At 43.2% G+C, this 11,871-nt stretch overlaps 1 protein-coding gene across 3 annotated transcripts in view; it reads right to left on the bottom strand.

Annotated features, from left to right (window-relative positions):
- zgc:112980 (uncharacterized protein LOC503706 homolog) overlaps positions 1–11,482 on the bottom strand; it is a 70,226-nt gene extending 58,744 nt beyond the window's left edge. For 2 of the 3 annotated variants that reach the window (XM_060840854.1, XM_060840857.1), the window contains exon 1: positions 11,100–11,400. The gene's annotated coding sequence lies outside the window, so the exon portion shown is untranslated. The other variant, XM_060840855.1, reaches the window with a different exon arrangement.
- Positions 11,483–11,871: the final 389 nt, after the last annotated feature.

Below are 11,871 nucleotides of genomic sequence, written 5' to 3'. Positions count from 1 at the left end.
GGAAGATAGACATTTGTTCTTATAGCTTGCTTTCGGCCTAACTCATCAGCAATATTTTTGCTTGCCCCATGTTATTTTGTCCTCTCTCTCTCTGGGCACCATCTCCACATACTCTATTTTCTCCTACTGCACTCTTTCCCTATCTTGTCATCAACATGAATTCAACCCTCCCCCAGTTAAGTATATTCAAAGCTGAGACAGACAGACTTTGAATCAAGGATTATGGGCAACGGCATGAAAGTGCCACTGAGGGTTATCAAATCAGCACAATCTCATGGAATGGCTGGGCAGACATGACAGGATGGATAATTTACTTCTCCTCCCCAGTCTTACGGTCTGTACCTTTTGCCCAGGAGGTCTGGGTTCAGGCTCAACCTGCTAAACTAATGCGTTATTTTGTGTCTCAACAGGTTGATTCTAAAAACTAAATTTAACACTAAACCAAAAATAAAAGAAAAATTTGCAATTAAAATTATATGACAGCGAAAGCCAGTTATTGGCATTGAATACAAGTCAAATTGATCATTTACACATTTTAAAAAGGTGCAATGCAAAAGATAGAGGGGAACAGAAAAGAAAAGGTAATGGGAGACCAAAGTTATCTTACTGCAGGGATTGGAGTGGGGGGAAATAATACAGCAGATAAAAGGAGCACTTGGAAATGGTACGAGTGCCACAGAATAAGGGCAGGGAAGAGAGATGGGAATGAAATGCAAAAGGGACGATAATAATTGAATGGATTTGGCATGAGGGGGAACAGTACGGGATAAGGATTTAAAGTAGTACTGTTGAAACAAAGACATTAAATTGCACATGTTTTGTAAGTTTCTGCTGATATGGAAATAATTTCCTTTGAGAGTTACTGTCTGCACTTGCTGTACTATATTGCCTCACTTTAAATGTTATTTTCTTTTTTGAAACACTGCTTCATATGCAAGATCACATGGCAAATGATTTGATCTTAATGCCCAACCATAGAGTCATACAGCATAGAAACAGACCCTTTGGTCCAACCAGTTCCCAAACTAAACTCATCACATATCCCTCCAAAATCTTTCTTATTCATGCACTTAGCCAAATGGCTTTTAAGTGTTGTAACTGTACTGCATCCACCACAATCTCTGGCAGTTCATTCCACATACAAACCACTCTCCATATAAAAAACATTGCTCCTCATGTCCTTTTTAAATCTTTCTCTTCTCAGCTTAAAAATATGCACCCTGGTTTTGAATTTCCCTACCCGAGGGAAAAGACCTTTATCATTCACCTTATCTACGCCCCTCATTATTTTATAAACCTCGAGAAAAGGTCACAACTACGCTCCAACGAAAAAAAGTCCCAGCCTTTCCGGTCTATTTTTATATCTCAAACCCTCCAGTCCCTTCCTATTGCAGAAGAGGCCTCACTAAAACTTGTACAACCTCAACATGACGGTCCCAACTCCTATATGCAAAGGTCTCAGCAATAAAGGCAAGCATGCTAAACACCGTCTTTACCATCCGGTCTGTATGTGATGCTAATTTCAAAGCCAATGCAGCTTTTTAATTAGCCTCCAAGAGAGGTGTTTAAATAACAAATTGGATTTTCACCCCTTTTTCTGCTTGGTTCTCACTTGATATTCTGTTCTTTGACACATACAAGATTCTGGTTTACCACATAACATTTTTATTCATGTCACTTCGGTGTATTTATTAAAATTGTTTATTGAGCTTAATTCTGATGATTTTGACAATACAACAAGACCTGAAAGAAAAACTTAATAGATAGGTCAGAAAAGAAAATGCTAAAAACAAAACCAGAAATTGCTGGAAAAAACTCAGGTCTAGCAGCATCGGTGGAGAGAAAGCACAATTAACTTTTCAGGTTTAGTGACCCTTCAGAATGGTTTCTGATTTCCAGCATCTGCAATTCTTTGGTATTTTTGAAAGGAAAATGTTTGCTGGGCCAAGAAAGGAGCAATCATCACATAATCATAACTTGCTTATTTGTGAATTGCATCGGCTTAATTTGGTTCACTGAACGATCAGACAAATCTTGCAGATGAGAAGCAATGGGAAAAAGAATTGAAGAAAACAAAATATGTTTGGAAAAAGGTTAGATGAGCTGAGGACGCAAACAGGCATGTGGGCACATGTCATAGATATGATCAAGATCTGGCTGAAAGATGGGCAGGACTAGCAGATCTGGTCTAAACATTCCTAGTTTCGGGCATTCAGACAAGAGAGAGTTGGGTGTCAGTGTGGGGACGTTGACATAATATTTATTAAGAAATCAATTATACTGCTGAGCAGACGAAGTCTTCGTAGGATCATCAAATGAGACCATATAAGTAAAAGTAAAAACACAAAAGGGGCAAATATGCTGTTGGATACAGACTAGATACACACCCCAAAACAGAGAGAGATAGAGGATCCTATATGTAAAAATCAAATTTCAGCTATCAGGCAGTAATAACAGGGGGGCTTTATCTACCTAAATATTATTGGAGATAATTTTACTGTGCAAGATAGGGAGGTGGCAACATTCTGAAAAAAAAAATTGTATCCAGGAGAACCTTTTAGCTAGTATATAGAAAGCCCAAAAAGGAGACATCAGTTTTGAACTGAATATTTAGAATTGAGCCTGGGCAGGTGGGAAGTACAACAGTAGGGGAGCATTTTGGATATAGTGACCATAACTCAGTTAGATTTATGATTATTATGGAAAAGGATGAGAATGGAGCAGGAATAAAAGTTCTAAACTGGGAAGGGCTAATTTAAAAAAAACATTCATAGGCTGTGGACATTGCTGGCTGAATGAACGTAATACCTAACTTAGTTGCCTTTGAGAAGTTGATGGTGAGCTACCTTTGTGAATTGCTGTAGGTTCTGAAAGTATTTCCGCGTGAGGATTTGGAGGGCTTTTTTTGGGGGGGGGGGGGGGGGGGAGGGAGATCTTGCAGGTGGTCCTGTTCTCGTGTATTTGTTGCCCTTTTCCTTCTAGATAGCAACAGCGGTGGGTTTGCAAGTAGCTGTTCAAAGACCCTTGGTAATTTTCTATACTGCATCCTGCAAATGAAACACAGTACTGCTTCTGAGCATCAGTTGTGGGTGCAAGCTTTGTGTCAAGCTTCTTGAGTATCGTTAGAGCTGCACTCAACTTTCCAACTCAGCACTGTCCCCATGACTTGTCCTACCTGCCTATCTTCTTTTCCACCTATCCACTCCACCCTCCTACCTGACCTATCACCTTCATCCCCTCCCCCACTCACTCATTGTACTCTATGCCAATTTCTCCCCACCCCACCCTCCTCTCATTTATCTCTCCACCCTTCCGGCTCTGCCTGTATCCTGATGAAGGGCTTTTGCCCGAAACGTCAATTTTACTGCTGCTCGGATGCTGCCGGAACTGCTGTGCTTTTCCAGCACCACTCTAATCTAGACTCTGGTTTCCAGCTTCTGCAATCATTGTTTTTACCTAGACAAGTGGAGAGAATTCCACCTCACTCCTGAAGTATGCCTTGCCAGTGGTGGACAAGCTTTGGTCAGTCAAGGTGAGGTACTTACTGCAGGATTCCTAGTCTCTGACTTACTCTTGTAATCCTATTATTTACATGGCTAGTCCAGTTCAGTTTCTAGTTAATTATAACCCCGGACGTTAATAGTGGGTGTTTCACAGATAGTAACGCTATTGATCGTCAAGGGACAAATCGTTAGATTCTCTCTTGTTGAAGATAATCATTGTTTGCTACTTATGTGGCATGAATGTTACTTGCCACTTTTCAGCCTAAACCTGGATAGCGTCCAGGTTTTGGTGCATTTGGACATCATCTACCTCAGTATCTGAAGAATTATAAATACTGCTGGACATCACGTAACTCTCACGTCATTCTTGGCTTCAAGTCTTTTTTCTTCAAGTTCAATTCTACAATGCTGTAATAAGCTCAGGAGCTGAATGGTCATTGTGGAACCCAAACTGGGCAATGAGTAGAATGCTTCTGAGCAAGTGTTCCTATATAGTACTGCTAATGACACCTTTCATCATTTTACTCATCAAGATGAGACTGATGGGGCGATAATTAGCTAGGTTTAGAACATAAAAAAATACAGCGCAGTACAGGCCCATTGGCCCTCTATGTCGCGCCGATCCAAGCCCACCTAACCTACACTAGCCCACTATCCTCCATATGTCTATCCAATGCCCATTTAAATGCCCATAAAGAGGGAGAATCCACCACTGCTACTGGCAGGGCATTCCATGAACTCGCCACTCGCTGAGTAAAGAACCTACCCTAACATCTGTCCTATACCTACCTCCCCTTAATTTAAAGCTATGCCCCTTCGTAATGGCTGACTCCATACATGGAAAAAGGTTCTCATGGTTAACCCTATCTAAACCCCTAATCATCTTCTACACAGATTTGATTTGTCCTGATGTGTACATGCAGGACTTATTTGGTAATTATCCACATCATTTGCCAGCGTTGTAGCTATACTGGAACAGCTTAGCTAGGGCTATAGCAAGTTCTGAGCAAGTCTTCAGTACTCTTACCAGAAAGTTATCAGTGCTCACAGCTTTTGCAATATCTAGTGCCTTCAGCTGTTTCTGGATATCATACGTAGTGAATCAAATTAGCTGAAGACTGGCATCTGTGATGCTGGGGAATTCCAGAGGAGACCAAAATGAATCATCCACTGGGTACTTTTGGCTGAAGATTGTTGAGTGCTTCAGCCTCACCTTTTACACCAACATTCTGGGTTCCCCATCATGAAGGATAGTGATGTTTATGGAGCCCCTTCCTCCAGTGAGTTGTTTAATTGTCCACCATCATTCATAACAAGATGTCACAAGACTACAGAGCTTAGATCTGATCTATTGGTTGGGAAAATCACTGGCCTGTCTATAATTTGCTATTTGTGTGTTTCTGTAGGGGAAATCCGTTAGCCTAGTTGGTTGAATGGCCAGTTTGTGATGCAGAGTGATGATAACCACATGGGTTGAATTCCCACACTGGCTGAGGTTTCCATGAAGGACTTTCCTTCTCAGCCTCTTCCCTTGCTGGAGGCTTGGTGACCTTCAGATTAAACTACATTCTCTTCTCTCATGATATAGAGAGAGCAGACATATGGTCTGTTAGGACAGTGGTAATTTTTTTGCTTGTGCTGTTTGCCACACAAATTACCCCGGTTTTGATACTTCACCAGGTTCACACCTCATTTTTAAGTATGCCTGCTCCTCCTGGCATGCCTTCCTGCATTCTTCAGTGAACCAGCTTGTAACCCATAGCCCTGGAGGTTATGACAACAGTCTTAATACTGCTCACACGTAACAGAAGTTTCTGACTCAATGACTATTTCACAATGAGTAACAGATTCCCACAACCTTCAGTGCAAAAACATATTCCTCAAAGCTCCTCTTAGCCTTCTACCGCTTATGCCCCCGATTACCACCAATCTATTACTAAGAGAAGTGCCTTCCTATCAACACTACCTATGTCCCTCAATCTTGTACAGCTCGATTAGTTCCCTCAACTTTCATTGCCCCAAGGCAAGCAACCCTAGCTTATCCAATCTTGCCTCAGATCTCAGACCTTCCAGCCGAAGCTGCATCCTGGTAAATCCCCTTAGCACCCTTTCTAGTGCAGTCAGATCCTTGCAATAATGCGGGACAAGACTGCAAATGGTACTTCAATTTACATTTTATGAAGTTCCAGCATAATCTAAACAAAAACAAAACACTGCAGATGAGGGAAATATAAAAAGAAAGTGTCAGAGAAACTGAGCAGGTCTGCCAGTATTTGTTAATATAGAAAATTAATGTTTCAAATCCAGTAGAGGTCTTCTTCAGAACTCCAGTATGACCTCTTATTTTTGTATTCCATGCCTCAGCAAACAATGATAAGTATCCTATATACAGTCTTAACCACGTTAATTGATCTGTCCTATTATTTTCAGAAATCCATGTACATGAAGGCCTCTCTGATTTACTGTACTTTGCAGGGTGCTACAATTCATGCTTATAAGCTTTTGCCTGGTTAGCCTTCAAGTGCATCCACTCTTCTGGATTGAATTCCATTTGGCAGTCAGCTGCCCATCTGACTAGTTCATCGATATCCTCTGCTAGTTACCACCTTAGTAACTTTTAGGTTGTGTTATCTTCAAACTTCCTGATCATACCCTCTACATTCAAGTCCACATCATTAATGCACGCCATAAACAACAAGAACCCCAGAACCAAGATCTGTGGAAACCCACTGGAAACAGTTACAGAAACATCCCTCTATCACAAACTGCATCCCAGCCAATATTGGAACCAATGTGCCACATTCCTTGGATTCCATGGGTAATTTTCTTGACTGCTCAATGACAGACATTATCAAAAGCCTTGCTGAAATTCACATAGACCACATCAAATGCACTAGTCTCATCAACACTCCTGGTTACCAATACAAGAAAAGTCAAACATGTCAAACGCTACTTTCCCCTCAGCAAAACCAGGTTTGCGACCCCTTCCCCTTCATGTATTCTGTCCTTACTGAACTCTTCCGAATTTTCATGGACGCAACTGCAGAAAGCTGCAATACTAAAGGGATTGGAGAGTACTTGTGCATGACCCCAGAAAGCTAGCACACGGGTGCAACAGGTATTCAGGAAGGCTGATGGAATGATGGGCCTTATTTCAAGTGTGTTCAAATAAATGAGCAGTGGAGTCTTAGTGCAACTGTACAAGATGTAGTGACATCACATCTGCAATAATGAGAGCAGTTTTGGTCCTGTTATTTGGGGAAAAATATTATTTCATGACAGGCAGTTCACAGAAGGCTCACAAGGATGATTCTGGTAATGAAGGGATTGTCTTATGAGCAAAGGATAAACAAGTTGGGACTCTACTCACTGAAGGGGAGAAGAATTACAGGTGAACTCATTGAAATAAAGGTATTTGGCATGGCAAACACAGAGGATATTTCCCTGAAGAGAAAGTCTATGACCAGAGGGCACAGTCTCAGAACAAAGGGACACCAATTTAAGATTGAGATGAGAAGCAATTTCTTCACTCAAAGGGTTGAGGATCTTTGAAACTTCTTGCCACAGAAAGCTGTGGGGCAGTGTCCTTATGGACTGAGTGCAGGTTCATAGTTCCTTGAAAGTGGAGTCACAGGTAGAGGGGTTAGTGAGGAAGGCATTTGGTATGCTCTGTTCAATTAGTCAAAATATTGAGTATAGGAGTTAGGAGGCCATGTTGCAGCTGTACATTGTCTAGACCGCTTTGAAATATTGTGTACAATTCTGGTCTCCCTCCTATCGGAAAGGTTCAGAAAAGATTTACAAGAATGTTACCAGAGTTGGAGGATTTGAGCTATAGGGCGAGGTTGGGGCGGTTTTCCCTGAGGCATTGGAAGCTGAGGGATAACCTTAGAGGTTCATAAAATCGTGATGGGCATGGATAGGGTGGGGTGAATATGTCCAGAACTAAACAACATAGGTTTAGATCAACAAGGTAAAAATAATGACTGCAGATGCTGGAAACCAGATTCTGGATTAGTGGTGCTGGAAGAGCACAGCAGTTCAGGCAGCATCCAAAGGGCAGCAAAATCGACGTTTCAGGCAAAAGCCCTTCATCAGGAATAAAGGCAGTGAGCCTGAAGCGTGGAGAGATAAGCTAGAGGAGGGTGGGGGTGGGGAGAAAGTAGCAGAGAGTACAATGAGTGAGTGGGGGAGGGGATGAAGGTGATAGGTCAGGGAGGAGAGGGTGGAGTGGATAGGTGGAAAAGGAGCTAGGCAGGTCGGACAAGTCCGGACACAACATGGGGACAGTGCTGAGCTGGAAGTTTGGAACTAGAGTGAGGTGGGGGAAGGGGAAATGAGGAAACTGTTGAAGTCCACAATGATGCCCTGGGGTTGAAGTGTTCCGAGGTGGAAGATGAGGCGTTTGGCGGTGAGGGAGCAGCGGTGAAGGAGGCCCAGGACCTCCATGTCCTCGGCAGAGTGGGAGGGGGAGTTGAAATGCTGGGCCACGAGGCATGTGGTTGATTGGTGCGGGTGTCCCGGAGATGTTCCCTAAAGCATAGGTTTAGGGTGAGAGGGGAAACATATAAAAGGGATCTAAGTGGCAGCTTTTTCACTCAGAGTGGTGCATGTATGGAATGTGCTGCCACAGGAAGTGATGGAGGCTGGTACAATTACAACATTTAAAAGGCATCTGGATGGGTATATAATCAGAAAGGGTTTAGAAAGATATGGACCAAGTGCTGGCAAATTGGATGAGATTAATTTAGGGTGTCTGATCAGCATGGACAAGTTAGACCGGTACATCTCTATGACTCTATATTAAGATGGAGATAGACGCTTAGATCAGTTGGGAAAATCAAGGGTTATGTGGAAAGGGCAAGAAAGCGGATGTGAGGACTATCAGATCAGCCATAATCTTATTCAATGCCAGAACAGGCTCAATGGGCCGAGCAATCTACTCCTGTTCCTATATCTTACGGATGTCCTGTGCAGTAAGCATCTTTGAATCTTTGACTCAATGATTGTAGTGCCATTACATGTCAAGGAGTAACAGTTAGATTCCTTATTGTTGCACATGGTCATTGACAAATATTACTTCCATTTGTCAGCCAGAATATTGACCAGGTTTTGCTGCATTTAGCCATGCACTGCTTCAGAACTGGAGATGACACAATGGTGCTGAACACTGTACAGTCATCAGCAAACATTCCCACTTCTGACCTTGAGGAGGAGGGAAGGTCATTGATCAACCGAGTGATGATGATTAGGCTGACTATATTACTCTGAAGAATTGAGGGTCTTTCGTGATGCAGTGGTAGTGTCCCTCATGCTAGACTAATAGTTCCTTGGTTCAAGCCCCACCTGCTCCAGAGTTGCGTAACAATGTTTCTGAACAGGGTGATTATAAAATAAAAAAGGAACAAAAGAACTGCAGAAAATCAAAAACAAAAATCAAATCGCTGAAAACATTCAGGTCTGGCAGCACTGAAGTTAACGTTTTGTGTCCAGTGACCCTTCTTCAGAACTGAAGCATTTGTGATTAGAAAACTGGGACTCTCGTGAGACTTTTGTGACTTTGTCTCGACCTCTGAGCTCAGAGGCTAGGATTCAAGTCCCACCTACTCCAGAGGTGAGTATTAACATCTCTGAACCAGGTGATTATAAAAAGGTACCCTGAAAAGCTTGGGACTTTTGCAGCACAGTGTCCCACCTCTGCGTCAGAAGTCCTGCATTCAAGTTCCACATGCTGCAGAGATGTTCTGTAACACATCGGAACAGACTGATTAAAGATTATGCAACCTGGAGAACTCTTGCAGAGATATCATAGAGCTGACCTCCAACAAGCACTGCCATCCTCCGCTTGCCAGGCTCCATTTCAACAAGGAGAGAGAGACATCCCCAAATCTCACTGATTGTCGGTTTGCTAGGGTTCTTTGATGCTACATTCTGTCAAATGCAACCTTGATGCCAAGGTCAGTCACACGCACCTCACCATTAGAATTCAAGCCTTTTGTCTATGGCCTTGGTTCTAACATAATGAGGTCAGAAGCAAGTCACCCTCATGGAACCCAAAGTGAAAGTCAGCAGCAGCCTTTTGCTAAGAACGTTCTGCTTGGTAGACGGTGTCATCAACACTGCTATCTTTTTATTGATGACCAAGAGCAGACTGATGGGGAGGTAATGGAATGAGTTGATTTTGTCCTGCTTTTTGTGTACCAGATATATGTGGGCAATTTTCCCCATTGTCAGGTAATTGCCAGTGTTGTACCTCTAATAAAACCGCTAGGTTAGGGACTTAGCTAGTTTTGCAGCATAGGTCTTCACTATTTTTGCTGGAACGTTGTCAGTGATCTATATCCTCTCGGATATTGTGTATCTGGCCATTCTTGAAATCACGTAGTGTGGACTGAATGGGTTAAAATCTAGTATGTTATTCTGAGGATCTCTGGAGGAGGCCAAGATGGATTGGCCTCAACACTTCTGGCTGAAGATTCTTGCAATATTTCAATTATTTTTGTACAATTTGGCAGGCTTCCTTACCACTGAGCCTGGAGATATTCATGTAGCCTCCTCCAGGGAATTATTTAGTTGTCCAAAATCATTCAGGACTGTATGCGGCAGGACCTCAGAGCTTAGAGATAGAATCAGAATCCCTACAGTGTGAAAACAGGCCATTTGGCCCAACAAGTCCATACCAATCCAGACCCACTCCCCAATCCTATTACTCTACATTTACCCTGAATAATGCACCTAACCTACACAATTTGTCATGGCCAATTCTTTGGACTGTCGGAGGAAACCCGAGCACTCAGAGGAAACCCACACAGACATGGGGACAACATGCAAACTCCCCACAGACAGTCACCACAGGCTGGGATTGAACCCAGATCCCCAACATTGTGAGACAGCAATGCTAACCACTGAGCCACCTTGCCACCTATACAAGTAATATATTTAATAAAATGTGCAAAATCATATTTCTTACAACCATAGCTCTTCTTCAACATTCCAAACTGTGACTAAAGACAGAAACAAGTGGAAGTACAAAGACCATCTTGGGAAAATTAACAAAACTACAATCTTATTTGTCTACAGTTAATTAGCATCTTAATATTAACTGATCAAACTCAAAGGTGGATCTTTGACTTATTCAAAGAGAAATCTGCCATCTATCGAAACTCTGTAAGCTCTCTTGAGGTGCAGTCATGGTGTGCCTAAAGTCAATAGCACTTTTTTCCAATTTACAATAAACTTACACCAAAGAAAGCCTTATGTTATCATTGCAACACACTTCCTGCACTTGGTACTCTTCAATATTCAACGCACTTCTATTCACATCCTGTATGCAAAGCAGCAACATGAACTTCACTTTCATATTTTCGACTAAAGTTACGAAATATCGCACGCCTAAAAACGATCGATAAAAAGATTTCATCTTGAGATGCACTGAACTGCAACAGTTCATTGTGACAGCTGCACAGCACCCAGGTTGAGATCCGAACGAGAACGATTTTTTTTGTGCTGACGTATGTTAAGAAAATTGAAGTTGGGCAAGTCTTGGTGCGGAAAGAGCAATTTCCGCACATTTTAAAAGAATAAACAAGATCCTACCTGGAGATAAAAGGGGAGGAAAAAGCAATCGCGCGGCACAATGGAGACGGATAGGAGGTGTTGCCCAGAAGCAGAAGATGGCGGCAGTCAGCTTCCCCCCCCCTCCTTCCCCCGGGGGTTTGCACCTCAGTGGTGCCCTACCCCTCCCCGGGGACAGTGTACGGAGGGAGTCCCGGGGCAGGGCCCAGCCCGCGGCTGAGGTGGAGCAGCCAATTCCCGGAGTGCGTGTCCACCTGGTGGGCCCGAATTAAACTCCAGCTCTCCTTGCTCTTCCCCCCCTCCCAGCCTCTTTGCCTCTCCCCTCTTTCTCAATCTCACCCACTCCCTGTTCTCCTTCACTCCCTTTGCATTTACCGCGCCGTCACCGCCAGCGGCTCTTCCGGGTCACCGAGTGACCGTTTCCGGGGCACGTTACCACGGAGACGGCCTAGTTGTCCCGGCAACTGCTGAAGGTAAAGCTCTCTCTGGCATGTTCCTCTCTAATGGTGCGTGTTTTAAATAGCGCACGACCATAAATAGATGAGATTGCTGCGTGTGTTGGAGACTTATGTGAATCGGAGTGTAAATTTTCCTAACTTTTACAAAACAAACGGTCCCAGTCTGTGGGGTGAGATTTTGGGGGATGGTGTTCAGGACGGTGATGGAATTCAGTGTCAACCTCGGCACATTTGCTGAGGGAGGGTTATCCCCGAAACGTCCAGCCCCCTGACTGTCTACTTTGGACTCCCGCATCTGCAGTTTTTATTTATTTGTCTCGAACAGGTCCAAACAC

The sequence above is a fragment of the Hemiscyllium ocellatum genome, chromosome 20 (assembly GCF_020745735.1).
Source record: "Hemiscyllium ocellatum isolate sHemOce1 chromosome 20, sHemOce1.pat.X.cur, whole genome shotgun sequence".
NCBI lineage: Eukaryota > Metazoa > Chordata > Chondrichthyes > Orectolobiformes > Hemiscylliidae > Hemiscyllium > Hemiscyllium ocellatum.
The sequence above is the reverse complement of the archived record's forward strand: the minus strand, read 5'-3'. Positions and strand labels throughout refer to the sequence as shown.